Source organism: Adiantum capillus-veneris, chromosome 26, assembly GCF_014529385.1.
Source record: "Adiantum capillus-veneris isolate H3 chromosome 26, ASM1452938v2, whole genome shotgun sequence".
NCBI classification, from domain to species: domain Eukaryota; kingdom Viridiplantae; phylum Streptophyta; class Polypodiopsida; order Polypodiales; family Pteridaceae; genus Adiantum; species Adiantum capillus-veneris.
Window position 1 is genome coordinate 136,269,059 of NC_140956.1, and position 23,654 is coordinate 136,292,712.

A 23,654-nucleotide genomic window follows, 5' to 3' on the forward strand; every position below is an offset into this window, starting at 1 on the left:
AACTAGGCCGTTGAGAGTTAACATACTCGGCCATCTCTTTGGATAATCCCAAACAGAATTGTCGCTTTTGCTTGGCAAAGTCTATCTTTTGAAGACAATAGCCTTGAGATATAAATCCCAAAACTTGTCCACATATTTGTGGATAGACTCATGAGAGAGAAACTTCTAACTCCGCCATTCGGTAAGCACTTTGTCCTTTGCATCGTTTGCAAGGAATTGCTTCATGATGGGAACTCATAAAGTTTTCCATGTCTTTGGGGCTTCGCCATTGCCACAAAGGTTAGCCCACCATTGACAAGCCGATTTTTGGAAGTGTTAGGAATTGGATCTTGCTAGCTATGGTGGATGAAAGAGAAACATGGTGCAAGTGTGTGAGTGTGTGTAAGAAAGGTTATCACTCAAGTGAATTAGGTTCCAAGATAGATTAGCTTGGACTCATAAACACAATCTTGAGTATTGACTTAGCTTAGCACAAGCTCACCATAGACAAGCATGTATTGCAAAATGAGTTGTTGTTTATTGATTCAAGAAATGAGCTTTAAGTAGCTCTACAGCCTTGCTCCACAGTATGTGAGATAAATCCACTCTCCTCTCCTTGACTCGCACCTTAGGACAAAGCTCACACTTTACAATCCTCCCCTTGAGGTTTGGACTAAGACAAGATACTGAAGATGCATGATCCACACAGGATAACAAAATCCACATAGGATGGTGATATCCACACAGGATGGTAAAAATCCACACAAGAACAATCCACAAAGGATGGTGATGTCCACACAAGATGATAAGCTAGTATCCACATTGGAAAAAATTCATCCCCGACAAGTAGAGAGTCTGCATCTTCAAAATGGGTCTTCCCAAACGCTACCTTCGTCTTCATCCTTTTTGTCATCTACTATGTGAGCTGATCCTCTGTCAGGTCTCTTGCCTTGGTTGCTTCTACTGTTGCTTCTACTGTTGCTGCTTTCTCCACTGCTATTGCCTCCACTTGAGTAGCACCGAGAAGGAGGGTGTCCTTTCCTACCACATTTGTTGCAAGGTTTTTTTGTGTAGCAATCTTTCGCTGCATGTCCCATTCTTCCACATTCATAACACTTTCTTCCGTTTGTTGATGTTGATGGTGAATATCTTCCCATTGAATATGTTGCGATTAAAACTCCTCCTGATGGGGTAAGTGAACCTCTTTGCTTTCTTTCTTCTGCTTGTACTGAGTTGATGACATCTTGGAATGGTGGTGCTGGTTCCTTTTCTTCAAGAATTGTGACCTAAGTGGTCATAAGAAGGTGGAAGTGCACTTAAAAGTATGGCCACTTTGTCATCTTCTGGTACTTCAACTTGGATGTAAGTGAGCTGCGTGGCAATGCTCTTAAGCCTATTCACTAGGCTAGCAATGTCCTCCCCTTGAAGCATAGTAACTTTGTAAAGCTATCTTTTAAGACTAACTTTGCTTCTTTTGCCTCTAGCTCCAAAATTACTTTCTAGGACATGCCAGGCTTCATGTGCATGCTTACATTCATCTATGAAATGCACATAGTTATCATGCAAAGAAGTGATGATAATTCCCAATGCTTGTTCGTCTTTGGCCAAATTTTGTGCACTTGCTATGAGTGTAGATGCCCTAGTGTGCACTCCATTGGGTTCGGCTTGTTGCTGGAGGGCAGTGCTAATGACAGACCACAAACATTTTTTCATAAGGTAGCCTCTTAACTTAGTTTGCCAAGTGTGAAACCCCCCCCCCCCCCCCCCCCCATTGAATTTCTCTATTCCCTTGTCCCCCATTTGTGCCAATACAGGGGTCTTAGCTTAGGAGACTCTCCTAGCCAGTGTCTGCCTCTTTACACGAGCACAATCGATGATAGAAAATTTATTTGCAAAAGTTTTGTGCTTGGTTGCAAGATTTGAAATTTTACTATCTTCTTAATGAAATGTGAAGTACCTCTTCACTCAAGGTGAAGTCACCCTTCACATACACCTTTGAGTTGATTTATTGGATGTCAATGCATGGATGCTAGTGCAATGGGTACAATTGGGGGTCTTTCCAGTTGAAGAGACACTCTTCAAGTAAGTGTCTACCCAATCTTTGCAAATGGATACAAGGGTTTTGTGCTTACAATGTAGGCTTCAACAATCAATTGCAATCCTTTGAGTTTGCATATAACAACTCTAACTCAGTGAGAGTCAATAGTGAATCAAGTTGGCATGCAGTGCCTTTAATGAACATAAATCTTGTGAGCCGAAATGTTGACCACGGGAAGGAGCTCTTTGGAGCCTGTGCACAGAGTGGGAGCACCCCCTTGTGGGAAGGTAGGAGCTTTTGAAGCTCGGATGTCGTAAGGCAGGGCTGCCTGCGGGAATGCGCCCCTGTGAGGGGGTGAGCTTATAAAGTTGAAGGCTTTAAGGCTCTTGAAGCCAGCGCCGTGGGAAGGGGGGCCCAACAGGGTCGGGTAAGCTTGGCAAGGCAGAGGCAGGCGGGCATGAACGTCGGGAAATGGGCAGAAGCGTGGGCAGACGGGCAGCGCGCCGGGCAGTCAACAGAAAAAAACAGGCGCATGCGCGTGGGAAAGCCCTCTTGCGGACCCGCCAGGGCTGTAAAAGTCAAATTTGAATTGAACTTTCGGATCCACCCACTCCCCCCCACAATAGGCAGCGCTTTGACCTCAAGACCTCAAGCCGAGAATAGCTTTCCTATTTTGGGCTAGCCAACAAACCCACAAGCTTGGTTGTGGAAAAGCTCTGAAAAAGGAGATGTTAAGCTCAACTCAGCAGGCAGTTTCCCACACAAACTCACACACACACACACCTATTTTTAGGCAAGATTGGGGATAGCTTTAATGGAGTTCTCGGGCTCAGTTTGCAGAGCTTGAAGGCTCTATGGAGAGCTTGCGTCGAGTACTTTGAGGTGAGGTTAATGTTGTTAGGAAATTGCGAAAATGGAGAAATTAATTGGAGGTGAAAATCACTAGAAAATTGACACAAAAGTGACTTAGAAATGCAAAAAATGGATGCTAATCTTCTCCCTAATCAAGCCTATTTAGCCATGGAGGGTAGTGGCCTCTTGGGTGTGCCAAGGACATGTCCACACACAACTAGATTAAGGCCTAATTAGTGAGATGCAACTAGTCATGAAGAATGTTAATTGGCCGTGATAATGAAATGCTAATCCATCTAATGGAGATGCTAATGATTAACACACACTAATACATTAGCTAGCACACCATGGCTCTGATACCAAATGTTAGGATTTGGATCGTGCTAGCTATGGTGGATGAAAAAGAAACATGGTGCAAGTGTGTGAGTGTGTGTAAGAAAGGTTATCACTCAAGTGAATTAGGTTCCAAGATAGATTAGCTTGGACTCATAAACACAATCTTGAGTATTGACTTAGCTTAGCACAAGCTCACCATAGACAAGCATGTAGTGCAAAATGAGTTGTTGTTTATTGATTCAAGAAATGATAAGTATCTCTACAGCCTTACTCCAGAGTATGTGGGATAAATCCACTCTCCTCTCCTTGACTCACACCTTAGGACAAAGCTCACACTTTACAGGAAATGCATAGCTACATGGCGTAGCTTGGAGGACTCCGTGAAGTCCTCGTCTCCAAAGGCCGCATCAAATTGTTGGATGAAGGACAATACTTTGTCGGTAGCACCAAAGGTGCCATCATAGGTAAGGATACTCTTTCCTCCCTCTTTGACCTTCTTGAGCTTTTGGAACCTTCGCCATGTAGGGTAAGATTTGTGATGTCCTCCCCTCTTGTATTCTCTAGGAGAATAGCTATTGCTTTTGTCGAAACAGGATGAAGGTGAAGAAGAGGGACAAGGGTAGCCTCTTTTTACCCTTTTTTTCCTTTCTTTCCTCTCTTCCCTTTCGGAGTGATGAGGAGCAGGACTGTGGGTTGACCGTTTCCTCTTGGGAGGAGTTGGCGATCGTCTAGACTGTCGTCTTTGTGGAGCCACATCTTTAGAGGAACTTAGGGATTCGTTACTTTCTCGTTCTTTGGATTCCTCCTCTTGTATGGGAGAGAGTCTTATTTTGGGGGTCTCATCAAGAGGCATCATAAGCTCTCTTTCTTTCTCTCTCTCTCTCTCTCTCTCTCTCTCTCTCTCTCTCTCTCTCTTGGAGAGGAAAGGAAATCCCATAAGCATGAAGTTGTTAACTTCGGCTTGCAAAGAGGGGTTGCCCACAGCTTGTTGCAACCTAGTCACAAGATAATTAACAAACATGGGGGCATCATTAGCACCTTCATGTGCAAAATCAAAGTTGTCCATGTTCATTCTACTCTCTTGGTTATTGTCATCCATGTTAATGAAACTTGCTCAACAAAACCGATAATAGATCCCAGTTCCACTTACCCTAATATAATTAACAAAATCAACCATTAACAGGCTACTTAAGGACCTCTCTTCTTAAGCAAGAAAAGAGAAACCAATACCAATGTAATGGACATGGCCTATGAACTTTGAGATTAGCGAGGAATTAGGAAATTAGATAAGCACTTTTGTGAGATTACTTTGCGAGCATAGCGGGTGAACTTAATTTATGGTAGCAACATAAACATGCTACTTAGTTAACTTGGCATTAACAATACTTCTGCAAGAGAGAGAGTTTAGAGAACATGACAATAGTTGAGGACCGGATTCATAGGGAGCCAGTCTCCCCTCCAAAAATAGGCATTTGTGTTATAGTTTCTCCCATTAAGAGAGACTTGGTACAATACAATCTTTGTGTTCCTTGTAACCTAAGTGATGCAATGAAGATGGAAAGCTTCATGCATCACAAGCATAACATAAACTTTGTATAAAGCATTAACTATCCCAAGTCTCAGTCCCAAGGCTTCAAACACCTTCAAAGGTGAAGAGAGCTAGCAGGGAATGAGGGTAGGGAAGAGGAAGAAGAAACATTCCATCGGAGAAAGAAATAGTTCCTCACTTATCATCACTCTTCTTACTAGCATACATAATAGCATAGTAATGAAGATGGAGAAGATGGCAAGCTTAAGCATTGAAGTATGGCTCTTGGTTGGATTTGCATTCCATAGCCAAGAGTGTTGGGGTAGGCTCTCACTTCTCACAAGCTTGGAGAAGGAGGTGGAGTTCCTTTACTTTCACCAAGTGAGAATGAATCCACAAAATGAGAGTGAGTGTGTGTGTGTGTGTGTGTGTGTGTGTGTGTGTGTGTGTGTGTGTGTGTGTGTGTGTACCCCCCCCCCCCCCCCCCCCCCCCCAGCACACCCCTTGCTTGCTTGGGGCGAGTTCTACCTTTTTCTCATTCCTCAAGCTCATTGGACCCCTTTCCCCCTAGCCAATCACATGCAACATCCATTTCAAGTACATGGATAGTCTTTGGACAAGTGTCCTCCTTAGCCCTTAGAGAGAGAGAGCTTGAAAATATCTAGATATTTGTTGGATGGAACTAGAAGCTCATTGGACCCTTCTTTAGCCCAATCAATAGCATTCAAGCACACCATGTGGCTAAGCATAGGGAGAGTCCCCGACATGTGTCCCATGTGCCCCTTTAGAAAAGGGGTGCCCTTTGGGTGAGTGGGAGGTTAAGTCAAAGATTCCGCTAACTTTGGGGCTTTCCCCCTCCTTTGTAGGGTCTCTTTTTGACTCAAGTACCTTACCTCCCATGCAAGGGAAGCTTCTCAAGCACCTTCCTCATTAAGCATGACAAGCACCTCAAGAACCTTAGTCATCAAGCACGACAAGCACCTTAGTCATCAATCACCTCAAGCTTAGGTCGGGTTCCCACCTCAAGCTCAGCCCTAGCTTGCCTAAGGTCAAAGGACTCTTAACACTAACCATTGGAGGTCTTTAATGAAGCTAACCCTAAGGTCTTGTAAGCTCCATTAGATGCACGTTGATCTTTGATAGACTACCTCCTTTTGAACCCCCTATTGAGATGTAATCATCTCTCCTCTTAGTCCCCTGCTTGCTGAGGTAAGTCTAGAAGCAATTATTGCACATTTCTCTTTGATAGACCATCTCCTTTTGGACCCCTATTGAGATGCAACCATCTCTCCTTTTGGACCCCTGCTGAGATAGGTCTAGAAGCACATGTCTCTATTCTAACTCTTGTTCTCGTTTATTCTCCACATTAAATGATCACTTTAATATGAGAAAATCATTTGGGTTAGCTAGATATTAGATTTTATGACAGAATATCCATTACATGTATCCCAAGCATCCCAATTTTGATCCTTCTCATTATGTGGAAGGAATTCCTTGCAAAATGCAGACTCGGAAGATGCCTAAATGGTTGGCTTATGAGGCTCCTTGAGACTATGCACCATTTGTATGCCTTCCCTCCTTTAAGAGAGAGACTTATTTCTACTCATTTCTCATCTTTTGTAGTATACATGATCTTCAGGATATCAATCTGCTTATGGAGAAAGGTATTCAGGGAATCCTTATTCCTCTCATGCTCTTCCCCCTTGTAGACTTACGACGTGATGTTGTTGAGCTTATTGCCAGCATCAGTGGAAGATGAGGGAGGTATGTTGTCATGTGACGCATCACTAGCAGGCGGAACTCTTTGAACTGCTTGACCGCCAAAAGAAGCTAGAACTCCTTGAGGTGGTGTTGTTGCATCATAGATGCTATATTATTCATGAAATGATTAAGCAATGTAGCTAAACATAAACATTAGCACTAAGGTGTGTAAAAGTATGCTCTAGCGTGCTTTGCCTAAAGAAGATAGAATTCGTGTTGATCAACCAAATCTTGATCACTTGCCAATGGCCGCTCTTCTTTTAAGTTTTTCATAGAAACATCCTTAGGTTGTTGAGCTAGTTGGTGAGCGGGTACATCATGCTCAAAATCAAATGCATGGCCTTTAAGAAGATTTGTGTTGCACCATATATGTTAAAATCGCTAAAGAAAAATATTTTGCACAATCTGACAAATGATGTCCTTGACAGAGTGTCATATGTCTTTTTGAGACCGTAGTAAAACCCCTTCTTTGTGAGACCGTAGTAAAACGCCTTCTTGCATGAAATTTTTGAATCCATCGTACGTGAATGCCTTGCATGCCCCTTCATAGGCTATAGCTGCAACCAATTGCACACTTGGATGTAAAATGCAATAATTAGCAACACCTAATTAGTTTGCATAGGCCGCATGCACCTCCTTAGTGTCGTTAAAATTCAAAAATTCCTTTGGATGTTTATAAGATGTAGACCTTATATTGATGGGATTCTCTTAATGGAGAAAGAGAATATCTTCAGACTTGGGATTTAACTTTGTTTCAATCCTCAATTTTCCCACTACAAATGCGGTATAGCAAAGATCTCGAAAATGAAAGAAAGAGAGAAATCGAGCCAAAAAATACACCATTTTATAAAACTTCAAATGAATGAAAACTTTGGTAAATCATTTGCATCCATGGAAATGCAAGATCAACGTAGAATGGAAAACCTTGTTATCCCCTTCAAACCAAATAGACCAAACAAAGTTTTGTCTATGCCTTTCCCCCGAGTTCACTAACTTGGTTAACCCTTTCAAAGCAAATAGACCAAACAAAGTTATTCTCTACGCCTTTCTCGAGCAAAAAACTTGTACAAAGTTGAAGCTCGAGTTCAATACACGAATTTTTGTCTTCTCTCCAATCCATCCAAAATAAGTATAAACTTTGTGTAAACTTTGTCTTGCCTATTGTGTGGATGTGAAGTGGCCGTAGCGCACTTTCAACCCGCACGGTCTCTGTGTATTGACCCTTGTTCTGACACCAAAAGAAGCAGCTGAAAACTTGAAATTTCACTAGAATTGGATGCATTGGCCAATTAGATAGCAATTAGCAAAATCAGTACTATATTGTCATTGATGAGAAGACCACATAATTGCTTCACAAATTGACGAAGGGCGATATTGGATATCAGAGCTCAACACAAGAGACACCTGTAAGAGATAGGGCAGCAGCATAACACTTTACTACGTCCCCTCATTGCCACATGAGGAAGTCAACTAAGACAGCATTTTCGAGATGTACTCTGAGACATAAGAGGCTTGCAGTGAGGACCATAACACCCCATTGAATAGAGCTCCATCCAATCCTCATGTACTTCCCTACAACACTTCATACCATTGTGTCCGCCGTATATTACGTGTCTATATATCACACACGTCCATCCACATTCTCTATTATAGGCACAACACAATGAACATTCTTTTCTTGCTTGTGTTGACATTTGGATGACGCCACATTTACACGACTTTTGTCAGCATCTCTCTCTCTCTCTCTCTCTCTCTCTCTCTCTCTCTCTCTCTCTCTCATAAAATAAGAGCAAAATTATGAAGTGCAAGCACCTGTGCAAGTAGATGCTAGGGTGCATTTTGGGGTAGTGAAAATCAGAAAAAGACCTTTTACAGACCTTTCCCCGTAAAAAGTGCGACCCCATGGTGACCGGCGGGGAGCCGGGAGTCATGGCGGGGGCAGTTTTTACGGAGGGAAGGGTCAGTAAAAGACCTTTCCCGGCCGTCAAGGTCTAGGGGAGGGGAGCCAAGCACTGGACTCTGCCGACAAGCACGCACAGTCCTGCAGCACAAGTACAGGCAGCGATTTTCCGCATGTTGAGGTGTCGCACAATGATTGCCAATCACTGTCATGCATAGTACATGCTCTGACTTGACAGCGCTGGGCATTTATCACTATCTGTAATTGTTACTAGATGAGCGGCCGAGATCCCTTGTCCCGCGACCCTTGACCTTGACGGGGTAGGAAATGGTCATTTACTGACCATTCCCTATAATATTGATGACCACATGGCGACCCGCAGAGGCCTGGAGCCATGGTGTAGTTCCGACTCTCAAGGTTCAGGGGAGCTGGGCAAAACACTCGTCTCTGACCAAGTACAGCCCTGCAGCGCCAGTTACAGTCATGCAGCCCTGCAGCACAACTACAGTCAGTTGAGGTGTCGTACAATCCTGCAGCTGACTAGTGGTAAAAATTATCTCTTGCTTCCGCTGACTCTAAAACGCATGCTTTCAGATGCACCATTCCTGGCAACATGTCTAAAGTGCCTCGCTTAAAAACAGAAAAGCCAAACCCACAACAGCCCCTCATAAAACAAAGTGAACTTGGAAACTGCACTGCAAGCCATCATGCCATGACTGTGGCCTATACAAAATAAATGTACAAACCACTCGCCAAATTCTACAACAAATGAGGAGAAACGGATAAGTTATTTCATAGACTTTGTTGCGTAAAGGGAGTAAGGGATACAAGCGGGATATGTACTGCTTACTAGGAGCCGAGCAAGCACCAGTATCCACATTAAAATGCATATCCAACCGCAACAGAAACAACGGTTCAATCTCAACGATCATTGCCCAAGTGAAGACCAGAAAATTATTTTTGAGAATACATTGCTTGGATAATATTCAACCCAAATCATCATTCCGCATGGGCTGTAACAAACAGTACATTTACCAATTTACCTTTCTTTCATGACCGAGACAACCAAAAAGAAAAGTCACAATGCAAATGAAGCAAACCTTACTCGTGCTTGTTTTGCTTTATGAAGGAGGTGAAAGTGGAATGTGACATAATAACTGTTCTCAATTGCTCATGCCAATGGCCACTGGCATGACTAGTTCTCTGAGATTGATGCAACTTTGGTATACACTTATTTGGCCAAGACAATTTCAACCCAAAAGCAAGCATGCCTATACATACTCCTAAACAATCTGGTAAAAAAATCAGAAAATGAAAAACAAACCAGAAAACTCAATGTGCATTGAGTTAACCCATTTAACCATCCTGCAAATTAATAGCAGACGCACGTTCAAAATTCCCTGTGTGATCTTTTAACACAACATAATCTACGCAGTATCTTATCGCACAGAAAAGGCATTTATTTGAATGGCCGCCGACTCACATGGAATAACTCTTTCAAGAATGACATGCTGACAGGCAGCATAAATATTTGCAGGATTCAAGCAAAATCCGCCTGCACATGTGTAGTCCTCAGTTACATGCATCAGAAAATTGTTAAGGCCCTTTTTATGAGAAGACAATTTTCCGAGCCTTTGCAGAAGCAAAATCCCTAAAGTCGTCCTATGCTGTCCCCATTTTTAATGATGTGCCTTGGCAGCTGCCTTCTGCTCAGCCTTTGCTGCGACCTGAAAATCACACAAAGGTGTTGAATTCTCCTAGAAACGTGAGAGAGGAAAAACTTTCAGAACTAAAGGCACCTCACCTTCAAATATTTCAATTTGAAGGTGCCATACGTAAAACCTAGCAAGAGTGCTGATACCCTGCACACCTGTTTTTTCCAATTCAAAAGATTGTTAAAGCCTCGCCACAATGCAGGTATATAACAGTATGTGTATCTTCCCAGCACATCAAGGTAGGTAGGCATATTAGAAACTAAATGTTAAATGAGTATGATGCATCATCGCCCTTGGATAGGATAAGGTACGCAGTGAATTAAAAAATACAAAACTTATTTTATCCCTGGCATCGTTGATCAAAGGTAAAAATGTTTGCATAAACTACACACACACACAGAAGATATTTTGCGTTAGCCTACAATTTAAGGAAGAACTTGAAAACATAAAATGATGACTCTGCTGCCACACCATTTTTAGTTTTAAAAAATGTGATGTGAGAAGCGAACCAATCAATAGAATCTGTACGGTACATACCGTCCTAGAAGATACTTTTAAAGACAGAGATAACAATGTACTATTCTCCATCCCACTCAATTCAAGATTTTAAACAATGGGGAAGCTCAACTGCCTCTCTCTGCCCTTTGTGGCAAGAAATGTAACTACTATATCCTGAGCAAGCTAAGCAAAAAGTCAAAATTATGTCATTTGAATCTATTTGGTGAACAAGACTTGGGAAAATTTGAAGATAAAATCAAAATCAAATAAGGACTAGATCAGCTGTACAAGCTAATACAAGCTCAAAAACAGTAAATAAATAGCCATCATAAGCTGAAAACTAGAACAGGGTGTCACCTTTAGGCTTTCCACCTTAGCCTAAATTTCTCAACAGAGTTTATCGCCTTTACACTCACAAAAATATCAAGCAGAGCCACTCCTACAACCTAGCAGCCTTGTTCTCCTCTGACATACACAAAGCCCAAGCTTCTCTGGAAAAACACGGTATGTCACATGCACAAGGCTAAGCGTCCCACGTGGAAATGCTACATCAACTTCCACAGCCTCTCTCCCTCACTAATATTTTCTGGCCACCATTTGTAAGGAGCTCTCCCTAGCATTGTTGTAATTCATCGCCCTCCATCCTCATACCTGGGAATTTAGGCTGACTGCCCCTCTCTCCCAGATCTGTGTTTTATGCCTTCAAGCATTCCCAGCGCATCATTGGCAACCCATTATGTCACATGCACATCTAACCCTATGTGTATGTGGACATCCGACAAGCTAACTCCTAATTCTAGGGTTTAGGACAGCCTAGGAAGACTTTTGGCCCCCTTGTGAGTCTGTACGCAAGACCTACAAGTCGACGCATTCTAGCGTAGTTGCATACCCTCTCATTGCAGATGAGCACAACAAGTGTCAGCCAGGCACTGGGAAGTGTTCCTGTCACAAACCATTGACGTGCCAAGTCACTGAAGACCCGACTGGGTTAGGGCTCCCCGAGCCTAACTCTGGCCATCCTGCAGATCCCAACCGAGGGGCATAAACCCTAGAAGCAACAGAAGAAGAAGTTATCACCTGTAACAGACTTGGACACTCCCAAGTCGTGAATCTACCGCGACACCACAAAAGATCCCTTCAAAAAAGTTCACAGTTCACAATTGATTTGACACTGGCCCGGCGGTGTTCCGTGCCTCGAGATATTGGCCCCAAAGACTGGCGCCCCTTTCGGTATTTCTTTTTCTATTAATCTGCAACTCAAGGTACAAGTAAGCCACTCTCAGGCTCTGCGTCCAGATGCTCTCAGAAGTGAGAGCCCAGAGACTAATTTAAAGGGGTTACAAGGGATGCTAAAAGCATAGCCCAAAAGCTTTTAAAAATTGTTCATAAAAACTACCTCTAACAATAGGCTTATGAAAATAAAGAAAAAAGCTCTCTCTTCTCTCTTGCAACTTGCGTTCAATAAAGCAACTCAATAGCGTAAGATTTTCATCAGCCTTTGCGTAGCCAAAAGAAAACTCTCTCGCAGCGTAGACAAAAATCGGCCACGCTATGCTTTTCAGTACGCTACTGCCCGGTCAGCTTTCCGTGATCAGCGCCAGATGTTGCGGGCCTATTCATACGCAGCAGCCACGCCATCATTCAACAAGCCAGGGCGGGTGTGTGTATACCGGGCAGCCACGTCATAGAATTGTGACATACCCCCCTCTTGAAAGCATTGTAATCGCCCTCGATTACGCCTGCAAAACAAAAAGAGGCCATAAACTGTCTTAGTAGACACTAACTGTTAGTACCGACGCACTAGGAACACACATCTAGCACATGTACCAATTGACAGTCACATCACATGACAATTCACATTGAACATTCATTCGGATCTTAGACCATGACTTATCGGCAATGCAATTAGCAATCGCATCTAGATCCACTCAGGATCTCATAGATGCCCAATTGACTAACCCCTATTGCAACCATGTCTATTCGAGATCATTCACACCAAAATGCTGCAGTCATTTCGTCTATCACTTCCTGCAGTTAAACAAGTCAAGAACAAATTAGTTTCATATTATCCGGAATTCCATTTCATAAAGTCATACAGCAGAATACTGTCAGCTCTCAGTATCCCTAAAGCTCAAAGAGACATCAGTGACTCTAGTTTTCAAAAATCAAGGCATCTCTTGACAAAGGAGGAGCCCCTCTTGTGCAACCCACTGCACCAGATCCCCGGCCAAGCTGAATTCGGGGTTCCATTTGGAGTAGACTATGCTAAACCAAAAGCTTCAAGGTAAAGGTTCACAATCTGAGGAGTATCTGCTAGGTCCTCCTCCTCTATCCAATTCGCATCCAATGCAAGATAGTTCTTAAATTTAACCAAGAACCGCCTTCTTACTTTACCCTTATTCTTTCTGTCCTTATGTGCCAAAATCTGTTCAGGAACAAGGATCTCCTCGTTTTCTTCCACTTCGGGTTGCTCATCGGGCTCCTCATCTTCGGGCACATCACCTTTAAAAGGTTTCTGTAACAGACTTGGACACTCCAAGCCAAGAACCAATCACGACAGCACCAAATAACCACTTCAAAACAATTCACATATCACAATAGATTTGCACTAGCCCGGTAGAGTTCCGTGCCTAGAGATATTGGCCCCAAAGACTGGTGCCCCTTTCGGCATTTCTTTATGTATTAATCAATGTCAAAGTACAAGAGAGCCGGTAGGGTTTCACTCTCAAACTCTGCGTCCAGATGCTCTGCAGAGTGAGCCCAAATCGCTAATTTAAAGTTTACAAGGGATGCCAAAAGCAAAGCCCCAAAAGCTTGAGAATCAAAAGCAAAATCTCCCTCTCTCAAGCTCTCTTGAGCACTTTTCAAAAATAAAGCAAAATCTCTCTCTTTCTCCCTCTCACATAATTTGCGTGGAGGAAATAAAGCAAACTGCCATCGCTCAGCAGCTAAAAATCCGCCGTAAAATCTGGAATTTCCGTACTGCTGCCACGTGGCATTTCTACCGCCCGAATTAGGGTTTCAATCAGTAGTTAGGGTTAGGGTTTCCAAAATTAAGGTTTCTGCATATTAGGGTTTTTGGCAGAAATTAGGGTTTACAAGTTTTAGGGTTTTTGCTCTCAGTAGCCACGTCATCACTTTGTGACATACCCCTCTCTTGAAAGCATTATAATCGCCCTCGATACACCTGCAAAACAGACAGAGGCCATAAACCGTCTTAGTAGATACTAACTGTTAGTACCTACGTACTAGGAACACACATCTAGCACATGTACCCATCGACAATCACATCACAGGACATCACTAGACATCACAAGACATCACATGATATTCAACAGTCATTCGGATCTTAAACCATGATTTATCGGCAATGTAGCTAGCAATCGCATCTAGATCCAATCGCGACCTCATCGATGTCTGATTGACTAACCCCTATTGCAACCATGTCTATTCGAGATCAATCAGACCAAAATGCTGCAATCATTTCGTCTATCAGTTCCTGCACTTAAAAGAAGTCAAGAACAAATCGGTATCATAATCAAGAATTCCATTTCATAAAATCATATAGCAGAATATTGTCAGCTTTCAGTCCCTGAAGCTCAAAGAGACTTCAGTGATTCTAGTATCTAAATCAAGGCATATGTTGACAAAGGAGCGGAGTGACTCCCCTCTTGTGCATCCCACTGCACCAGATCTCCGGCCAAGCTGAATTATGGGTTCCATTTGGAGTAGACTATGCTAAACCAAAAGCATCGAGGTAAAGTTTCACAATCTAGGGAGTATCTGCTAGGTCCTCCTCCTCCATCCACTTCGCATCCAATGCAGGATAGTTCTTGAACTTAACCAAGAACCGCCTTAGGACTTTACCTTTATTCTTCGTATCCTTATGTGCCAAAATCTGTTCAGGAACAAGGATCTCCTCGTTTTCTTCCACTTCGGGTTGCTCATCAGGCTCCCTATCATCAGGCACATCACCTTTAAAAGGTTTCAAGAGACTCACATGAAATGCATTGTGAATCCTCCAAGTATCATGCAGTTTCAGTCGGAAGGAGACATCATTTATCTTTTCAGTGATCTAGAAAGGTCCGTAGTATCGCATACTAAGCTTTGGAAAAAGCCTTTCCTTTCCCTTTTTTTTCTCAGGCGTGCCTTCTTAAAACGTAAGAGCACCCAATCATCCTCCTTCAATTTCAAGTCACGACGATGGCGATCCGCTGTCTTTTTCTGTCGTTCTTGAGACTTCTACAAAGTCTCGCGAACCTTGGCAAAAGCAGTATCTAAGTCTCGCGTATATTCATCCGCTTCAAAAATCTTATCTTTCGTGCTTAGGAAGGGTGGAACCTTCGCAGCACCTTCAACAATCTCAAATGGCGCCTTCCCTGTCGAAGAGTGTATCGTGTTATTGTAGGCAAATTCCACCAAAGGTAGGTACTTTTCCCATTGAGTCTTCTGATCTGAGATATAAGACTTCAATAAATCTAGAACCGCTGAATTTGCAATCTCAAATTGCCCATCAGTCTGCGGGTGGAACGATGACGAGAACTGCAATCACGTGCCAATGTTCTCCCAAATTGTCTTCCAAAACAAACTCGTAAATTGGGGGTCTCTGTCAGAGACAATCGTCTCAGGCATGCCATGTAATCTGAAAATCTGGGCCACAAACAATCTCGCTAAGTGATCCGGCTTGACTATTTTCTTCACTGGAATGAAATGAGTCTGTTTGCTAAATCTGTCAATAACAGTCAAGATACTATCGTGACCACTCTGTGTTCTCGGGAGATCAAAAATGCAATCCATTGCAATACTTTCCCAGGGGCGGGTGGGTATGGGTAAAGGCTGTAATAATCCATGTGCTTTATGCCTGTCAAACTTGACCTTCTGACATACTAAGCAACTACAAACTCTTCCACATCCTTTTTGAGTCTCGGCCAAAAGAAGTATCTCTCTACCCCTTTCATGGTGGTAGCAATGCCGCGGTGACCCATAAAAGGAGGACAGTGGCATTCAATCATAACCTTTTCCCTGTGTAACGCACAACATGGTTTTTCTCATCAAGTAGCCTTCCCGAATGGAGTATCCTGCTACTGTCTCCCCATCCCGTATCCGTGTGTAAATATCTGCACAATCTGTATCTGTGGCATACTGGTCGACCATATCCTTGAAGCTCCTATGATGTATCGCAGAAATAGCCAGAACCAACGGCTTCCGAGACAAAGCATCTCCCACCACATTCTTCTATCCCTGCACATGGACAATCTGCAAGTGAAACTGTGACAAGATGTTCGCCCACCGCATCTGCTTTTCCGAAAGCTGCTTCTGTGACAAGAAGTAGCGTAAACTCTGATGGTCTGTAAAGACAGTAAAATCTGCTCCGAGTAGGTAATGCCGCCACGGAGTAAGAGCTGGATAACCGCCAAAAGCTCTTTCTCATAAATCTGTGCTGTCATCTCTGGCCTTGAGAACAATCGGCTCTCGTAAGCAATGACATGGCCTTCTTGCATTACGACCGCACCCAGACTACGACCACAAGCATCACAATATACTTCAAATGACTTCTGCAAGTCCGGCAAAGTCAAAACTGGTCCTGTAGTCAATTTCTCTTTCAATGTCTGAAAGGCAGTCACCTCTGTGGATCCCCACGAGAAAGGGACTCCTTTCTGTGTCAAGATATGCAAAGGGGAAGCAACCTCTGCAAACTTTCGAATGAACCACCTATAGTACGAACACAATCCCAAGAAGCTTCTAACTTCATGGACATTCTTCAAATCGGGCCAATCACGGATAGTCTCTATCTTGGCCGGATCCATTTGCACTTTTGTTGCTGAGACTGTGTCCCAAAAAGTGTATCTCTGGTAGGAAAAATTCACTTTTCTTTGCATTAATCACTAACTTGTGATCTTGTAATGCCTGAAATATCTGAAGCAGATGATCTCTGTGTTTTGTCTCATTCTTGGAGAGAACAATGATGTCGTCAAAGAAAGTGCCAACAAATAGCCTGTACTTCCATGGTGTTGGGATCAGTACCCATGCAATCTGGAACCAGTCCTGTTTTCATCTTACCTTTTCTACCACGTTCCTCAGGTGCTATCGAACTCTCAGGCCTTTCGTCATCCTTGTCGTTCTGTTCTTTCTGTGCCTTTTTAGGGAACTTCGCGGAGATATGCCCAGTTTCCCCGCATCTAAAGCACTTCCCCTCCTTGATGTAGCGAGCTCTCTCCTGAGGAGTGAGTTCGGGTCGTGCATCCTTCTCTTTCTTTTCTGGATTGCTCTTCCTCTTTCTACTTTCATTTGTCGAAATCTGTTCGGCTCTTTGCGTCATGATCTCATCTGTGGGGTAGGTCAAACTGCCTGAGTGAATGGCAAAACCCCGTTTCGCATGACTCATCAACTCCTGAATGGAAGCTGACTTTTATTCTAAGCATTGATCTCGGATCTCTGTAGGAAGACCCAAGGTAAACCGCTCAATCTGTTCCTTGAACGAGATCTTCTTAAATGAAGAGGCGGGTAGAAAAGAGCTTCAGAGTCTCTCGCAATAAGCGTCCGCTATATCCTTCTTGGTCATCCGTAGATAGTTTCAAGCAGTTCGTATGTCGCGTTCATACTCTCGAGTCAGCCAAGAAGAAATAAAAAGCCTCTTGAATTTCAACCATTTAATTGGCACTGTCTTGTTTAATAGAAGCGTGGACCACCAAGTTCGAGCATTCCCCTTACAGAAAGAGGCAACTCTCCGAATCTTAGAGTGCTCTGAGTAACGCCCTCCAGCGAAAGCAATGTCAAACTGTTGTACAAAAGACAAAGCCTTCGAAGCATCTCTATAACCAGAATACGTGTCAAATTTAATTGACTGTCCACCTTCCTTAAACTCTCGGACTTTCTTGCTTTTGTCTTCCAGAAAGTCATACTCGTTGGCTTTATGAAAATTCTTCTTCTTCGCGTAAAAGTTGTCATCATCAAAGTTCGAACTAGACGAGTCCTTTTTAGAATTGTCAACCATGGTGCGAGATTCAGACTTCTTTGCCTTTTTCTTGCCCTTTCCGAAGCTTTGCTTTTTGCTTCGCTTTTTGCCTTTTCTATCTTCTTTGCTCGAGTCAGATGAGCTAGAAGAACTGTCAGAAGAAGAAGAAGAAGAAGAACTGGGTACTCCTTCAAATCGAACACGCTTCTTCTGCTTTCTTGCCTTTTCAAAAGTAGACTGACGACCCAAATAACTCGGGAAGTCAGCGCCTTTCTTCTGCATTTTGTAGTGCTTTTTAGCTTTGTTATGCACGTCAAAAAGCTGAGCAATTCGTACATCAACCACCTCTTCTAATTCTTGCTCTGTATACTTCCTGGGAGTAGGAGGTTTCTTGAGAGCGGGTTTGCGGGGTGGTTTTGTGGTCTGCCGCCACTGCGTATGCACCTCATCAAAAGAAGTCTGGTTCATATATTTTGCAAATTTCGGGTCCTTCGCAAAATTAAGTATCATCTTTGTTGCATCGCCGATCGATTGTCGACGCTCCATTTCTTGACGCTCCGCCGGAGTAGGCCGAGGCAGGCCGTACTTGTCACCAGCGTGTGACTACTATCTATCCTTTTTGTTGATTTCTTTCTTATTATCTATTTACTTTCACTTTTTGGAAACACCCCTCGGGAAATCTAACTGCTCTGCATTGCATAGCTAGTGTGGAACTGTCCAGAGGGAGTCCAAGCCTGAGGGCAAGAGAGCACTAAGGTTGGACAAAGACTATGGTTAGCCAAAGTGGGGTCATTGACTAGCCAAAGTGGAATCCTTTGCTACAGAGGCTACATTTCAGTTCTGGATGTGGCAGTTCTGGATGTGGCCACAGTGTACAAAGAGGGTCGGATGACCTAGAAAGATACAATGGCAGCATCTCCTAAAATTTAGGGAACTGCTATTTTGGGACCTGAAAATGTGTTGGCGTCATTACCTCCGGAATGACAAAGGGAACATTTTCTTACTCTGCCGTGAAGTCAACTGGGCAACCGGTTGGGATATTTTTAGGCGGCAACCCCGAAACGGGAAAATGCTTATAAATGTGCCAAGTGGCACCTTCTGGTGCACTTGCCTCATGCAACAAGAAGTGGCGCTGAATTTAGGAGGGGGAGAGCCTCATTTTCAGTTTTGTCACAGATTAAGAGCTATGGAGTGCTTGCTTTCCCTCTTATGCACAGTGCGGTGCCAGGAGTGATGCCCTACACGCTACGCACTGCCCTCTCTCTCCCTTTGGCAGTATGTTATGCCCCTCTAGTGGGCTTTTCATTTGACCAATGTACAGTTATGTGGGTTCATGCGCGATTGCCGAGGCAAGAGCCTCTTGCACAGGTACTGGATTAGCTAGCGGCTAATCCCCCCGCAGGTACAGGTGAATTCGGAGAGCTTTCACGCTAGAAATCTCGTCCAATTCAAAGGGCAAGTAGCCCTACAGGTGCGGGAGCTCGAGGACTTGCTACGGATGCGACCGGCACGCGAAACGGAGCCCGAAACAGTGAATTACAGCCTGCTGTGTATTTTTGCAGGTTTAGGGTTTTGGCCCTAAACGGACCCTAATACCCCCAGGAGGTTCGGGGACGTAAGGGGACCGCTGTACAGGTGATCTGGCGCATTTTCAGGGCTGAAAACAGAGAATTCAGCGTGCTGCAGATTCTCGCCAGGTTTTGCAAAGTGCCCGTATGCGTCGGGAAAGTCAGTCAATGCGTGGGAATACTGACTGTGAAGGGTTCTAGTACAGTTATGCTGCCGAAATCAGGCTGGAACAGTGGAAATTCAGCCGAGTTTGTGCGGGGCAGCTTGTAGGGAACCACAGCGTTTATTCCCTCTTTTGAACAATAAAGAAATACCGAAAGGGGCGCCTAAGTTAGGGGCCAATTTGGTGTCCGTCTACTCATACAGGTGCAATCTAGCAGCCTGTATCCCTCTCCCCTTTGTTGTGTCTTGAAAGTACAGGTAAAATAGACGACTAATAATGGGTGAAAGCTAAATCAAGGTTTGAAGTAAAGTCTACCGCCCTTTTTGGATTGAATAGGCCGGTTTCATGGTTCCATCGACGAGACTAAATATCTTTTTCCCATAGAAGTGAGCCTTGGTCAGTTTTGGGCTTGAAGACACAGGGGATCATAGACCAGACACAGGGAATTGCAATTATGGCTGACAGACCAGATGATGTGACTGAAGAGGTTTCCTCTTCACAGGGTCAACAGACACATGAAGTGGGTGAGTCCTCAAGACCACCACAGACAGATGATGATATATTCAGGACCCAATTGGCTACTGCTGTGGCTATGTTCACACAAGTAATGCAGAACCCAAGTTTTTTAGCCTTTCTGCAACCTCCTGTTCCGTCTCAGCAAGTTGGGTCACTGGATCATATTGAAAAGCCTGTTAAGACTCGAGCACAGGTGATTCATACCGCACAGTCAATGGAAACACCTGTACACTTTATGGAGAACATGCAGTCTCCACAACCTATGCCTAAGGTGCAAGAACAGGTGGCTGAGATGCCCGTCTTTCAAGCTGTACCAGTTCAGCCCGCCACCTTTCAGCAGCCTATAGCTGGTTCTAATGGACAGGGAAGCAACCTACAGGCTATGCAACAGGTCTTCCCACCACCTTCAGTACACCCTGGCTATTTTGGAGGTGGATCCGTATTCCAGAGCATGTCTGGTCATGCACCTGGAAATCAGTTTTACACGCCAGGAACAGTGTTTGGGGGTGCTCAAACGATGATGCCTAACCCCATGTACAGTGTCATGGGTATGCAACCAGGGTTTCAGAGCACTCAGGGCCAATTTGGGATGCCACAGGCAAATTTTGGTATGGCTGGAATTACAAATCAGCAGCCAAATATGGCATTTCCAGGTCAAGTTAATAGCGGCCAAGGAACACAGATGAACCCTAATAGTGTTCCCATGTTTCAGTCACTTCCATATGACAATTTAACGCCGCTGGAGAGGCCAACTCCGTACAAAGAAGGTGGCAAAGGTGTGTCATTCATGACCTTTAGAGGGTTTGATGACAGGAAGAAGGCTCTTTCATTCCTCCAGCAGTTTGACAAGGCCTATGCAGGGGGAAACTTTACAGAGGCTTCAAAGGTCCGCAAGGCAGCCACTTTCTTGACAGGGAATGCGGGACAATGGTGGACAACTTTATTGCTTCAAGGGCAAGCTCCGTCCACATGGATTTATTTCAAGCAGATTTTTGCAGCAGCATGGTTATCTGATGACTTTGAAGCAGATGTCATGACAGAATGGCACCAACTAAATGCTGCCACTTGCAGAAATCTGGATGATTACAATCGGAAGTTTTGGAAAGCTCTACTTCCAGTAACTTCCTATAGGTTTGTGCCATTGACAGAACAGATTGAAAAATATTGTTGTGGCCTACCCAAAGGATTGAGAAAATACTGCACAAAGACAAAAGTCACTACTTTGACGCAGCTCATCGAGGTAGCAAACACTGGCAATGGTTTGCTCAAGGGAGAAGATTGTGAATTTAACACTGGCGTCAAGGCAGGATCAGGCAAGAAAAATTCAGCAAAGAAGCACGTGCCCAATGAGGCTCCTAAAGGGACTCAGGAGTCAGCTAACGCAGGGAAAGATAAAGCTACGGCTGAATCAGAAAAAGGACCAGCAAAGAAATGGAAAAGACGTTTTCCTCGCAAGTCAGAAGAGCAAAAGAAGGTCCTGAGGACAGAGAACAAATGCTTTATATGTGAGCAGCCTGGCCACATTGCTTACAACTGTCCTACAAAGAAAAGGCCAGCTCATTCTGATGACAAGGAAGACAAGAAAGGAAAGAAGCCCATGGCTGGTCTAGTGCCAGATATGGTGGGCGATAAGCCAAATTCGGATGCAAGTGAGCTTTGCAGAGCATGGGGAAAGGTCAGGGATCAAACAGTGCTTATCTTCTTTGATCCAGGTGCAAAAGCCAACTTTATTTCCCCAGAATTGGCTTCAAAGTTGGGAATCAGACCTGAAGAGATGGGGTATACAGCAGAGGCAGGTTTGGCATGTCCTGGCCATACAGAGGCTGTGACGCCCATCATTGGAAAGTTGCGTCTACATATCCAGTCCTATGTAGATGCTGAAGAATTTTACATCATGCCACTGGACGGATGTGATGTGTTGTTAGGTATTCCTTGGTTGTTTCGTGTACAGGGAGTCATGGATGCCTACAACAAAAAGATCACTGTACAGAGCCGGGGAAAGACTCACATTCTGGATGTAAAGCTTAAAGGAGAGTCTATTCCTACTGTATCAGCTTCTGCTATTACTTCTGTAATGAAAAAGCATCTTTCTGCGTACTTGGTTTTTGCACGTGAAGTGTCAGATTGTGATGAATCAAATTTATCTGTGCTAGATAAAGAAAGGTCAATGTTTTTACAACAGTATAGTGACTGTTTTTCCGATTCATTATCGTCTCAATTACCACCAGAGAGACCTGAGGACCATGCGATAGATTTGGTGCCAGGCAGTAGCCCACCAAATAAGCCTCCGTACAGGGTTAGTGCGGCTCAGCAGAAAGAGATAATGGGCCAAGTATAGGAGTTGTTAGAAAAGGGGCTGATTCAGCCCAGTTCATCTCCATTCTGTTCTCCAGTGTTGTTGGTGCAGAAAAAGGATGGCTCATGGCGTATGTGCATCGACTACCGTACACTGAACAAGAATACCATCAAGAATAGGTTTCCTATACCTAGAATTGATGATATTATGGACAAATTAGAAGGAGCAGCTATGTTTAGCAGGATAGATCTAAAGAGTGGGTACCATCAGATCCGCATTAGATCAGAGGATGTACACAAGACTGCTTTTAGAACGACGTTTGGCCTTTACGAATTTTTAGTGATGCCCTTTGGTCTCACAAATGCTCCTGCTACGTTCAATAGGATGATGGACAGAATTTTCCGTCCACACCAGCAGTTTGTTGGTACATTCTTTGATGACATGATAGTCTACTCAAAGAATGAAGAGGAGCATAGGCATCACTTGGCCATTGTGTTCAAAGAGCTACGCAGTCATAGGTTGCTCATCAATGCAAAGAAAAGTGAGTTCTTTTTGGAAGAGATTCACTTTCTGGGACACATTGTCTCAAAGGATGGTGTCAGAATGGATCCTGCAAAAGTTGAAGCGATCAAGTCATGGCCAAATTTGAAGATGGTGCATGATGTCCGAAGCTTTTTGGGACTATGCTCCTATTACAGAAGGTTTATCCGAAATTTCGTTGAGATTGCTTCACCTTTACATGCTCTTCAAAAGAAAGCAGTCACCTTTAGATGGACATAGAAAGAGATTTCAGCTTTTAATCTCTTAAAGGAAAAGATGACTTCGGATCCAGTCATTGTGTTGCCAAATCTTAGGAAGTCATTTGTGGTCCAGTGTGACGCCTACGGTAGTAGCATTGGTGCAGTGCTAATGCAAGATGGCAGGGTAGTAGCCTATGAGAGCAGAATTTTGCAAGGGCGAGAGATGACCATGCAGGTCTATGAGAAAGAGTTACTGGCTGTGATTGATGCGCTCTTAAGTTGGAAACACTACCTGCTAGGTGCAGATTTCGTTGTCCAAACGGATCATCAGACCTTGCGATACTTCTTAACACAGACAAAGTTATCTGAGAAGCATATGCGATGGGCAAATATTTTGTCCATGTTTCATTTTCAGATTGTGCATGTGGAAGGCAAGAAGAACGTTGTGGCTGATGCCTTGTCAAGGAAGCCACAAATTTCAGCTGTGTCGATTCCTTATCATCATGAACTTGATGATATGAGAGAACAGTATGCAAATGATGAAGATTTTGCAAGGGTCTTCGAGCAGCTAATGGATGGACAACGTCATGAACACTATCTTCTCAGAGATGGGTTCATGATGATGCATGGTAGATTGTGTGTCACAAAGCCATTGCGACGCAAAGTTATGGAAGAGAGTCATGTCCCACCGTATGCAGGGCATCGTGGTATCGATGCTACAGTTAAAGCGGTTGAGACATTCTTCTATTGGCCTACATTGAGAAGGGATGTGGATGCCTTTGTGCGAGAATGCCTAATATGCCAAAAG

At 43.8% G+C, this 23,654-nt stretch overlaps 1 long non-coding RNA gene across 1 annotated transcript in view; it reads right to left on the bottom strand.

Annotated features, from left to right (window-relative positions):
- Window positions 1-9,833: 9,833 nt before the first annotated feature.
- LOC147424251 (uncharacterized) overlaps window positions 9,834-23,654 on the bottom strand; it is a 32,345-nt gene continuing 18,524 nt past the window's right edge. Inside the window, exons 2-3 of the long non-coding RNA XR_015186568.1 lie at window positions 10,199-10,264; window positions 9,834-10,121 (exon numbers count right to left, since the gene is read on the bottom strand). This is a non-coding gene — a long non-coding RNA (uncharacterized LOC147424251). The remainder of the gene's footprint in view (window positions 10,122-10,198; window positions 10,265-23,654) is intronic.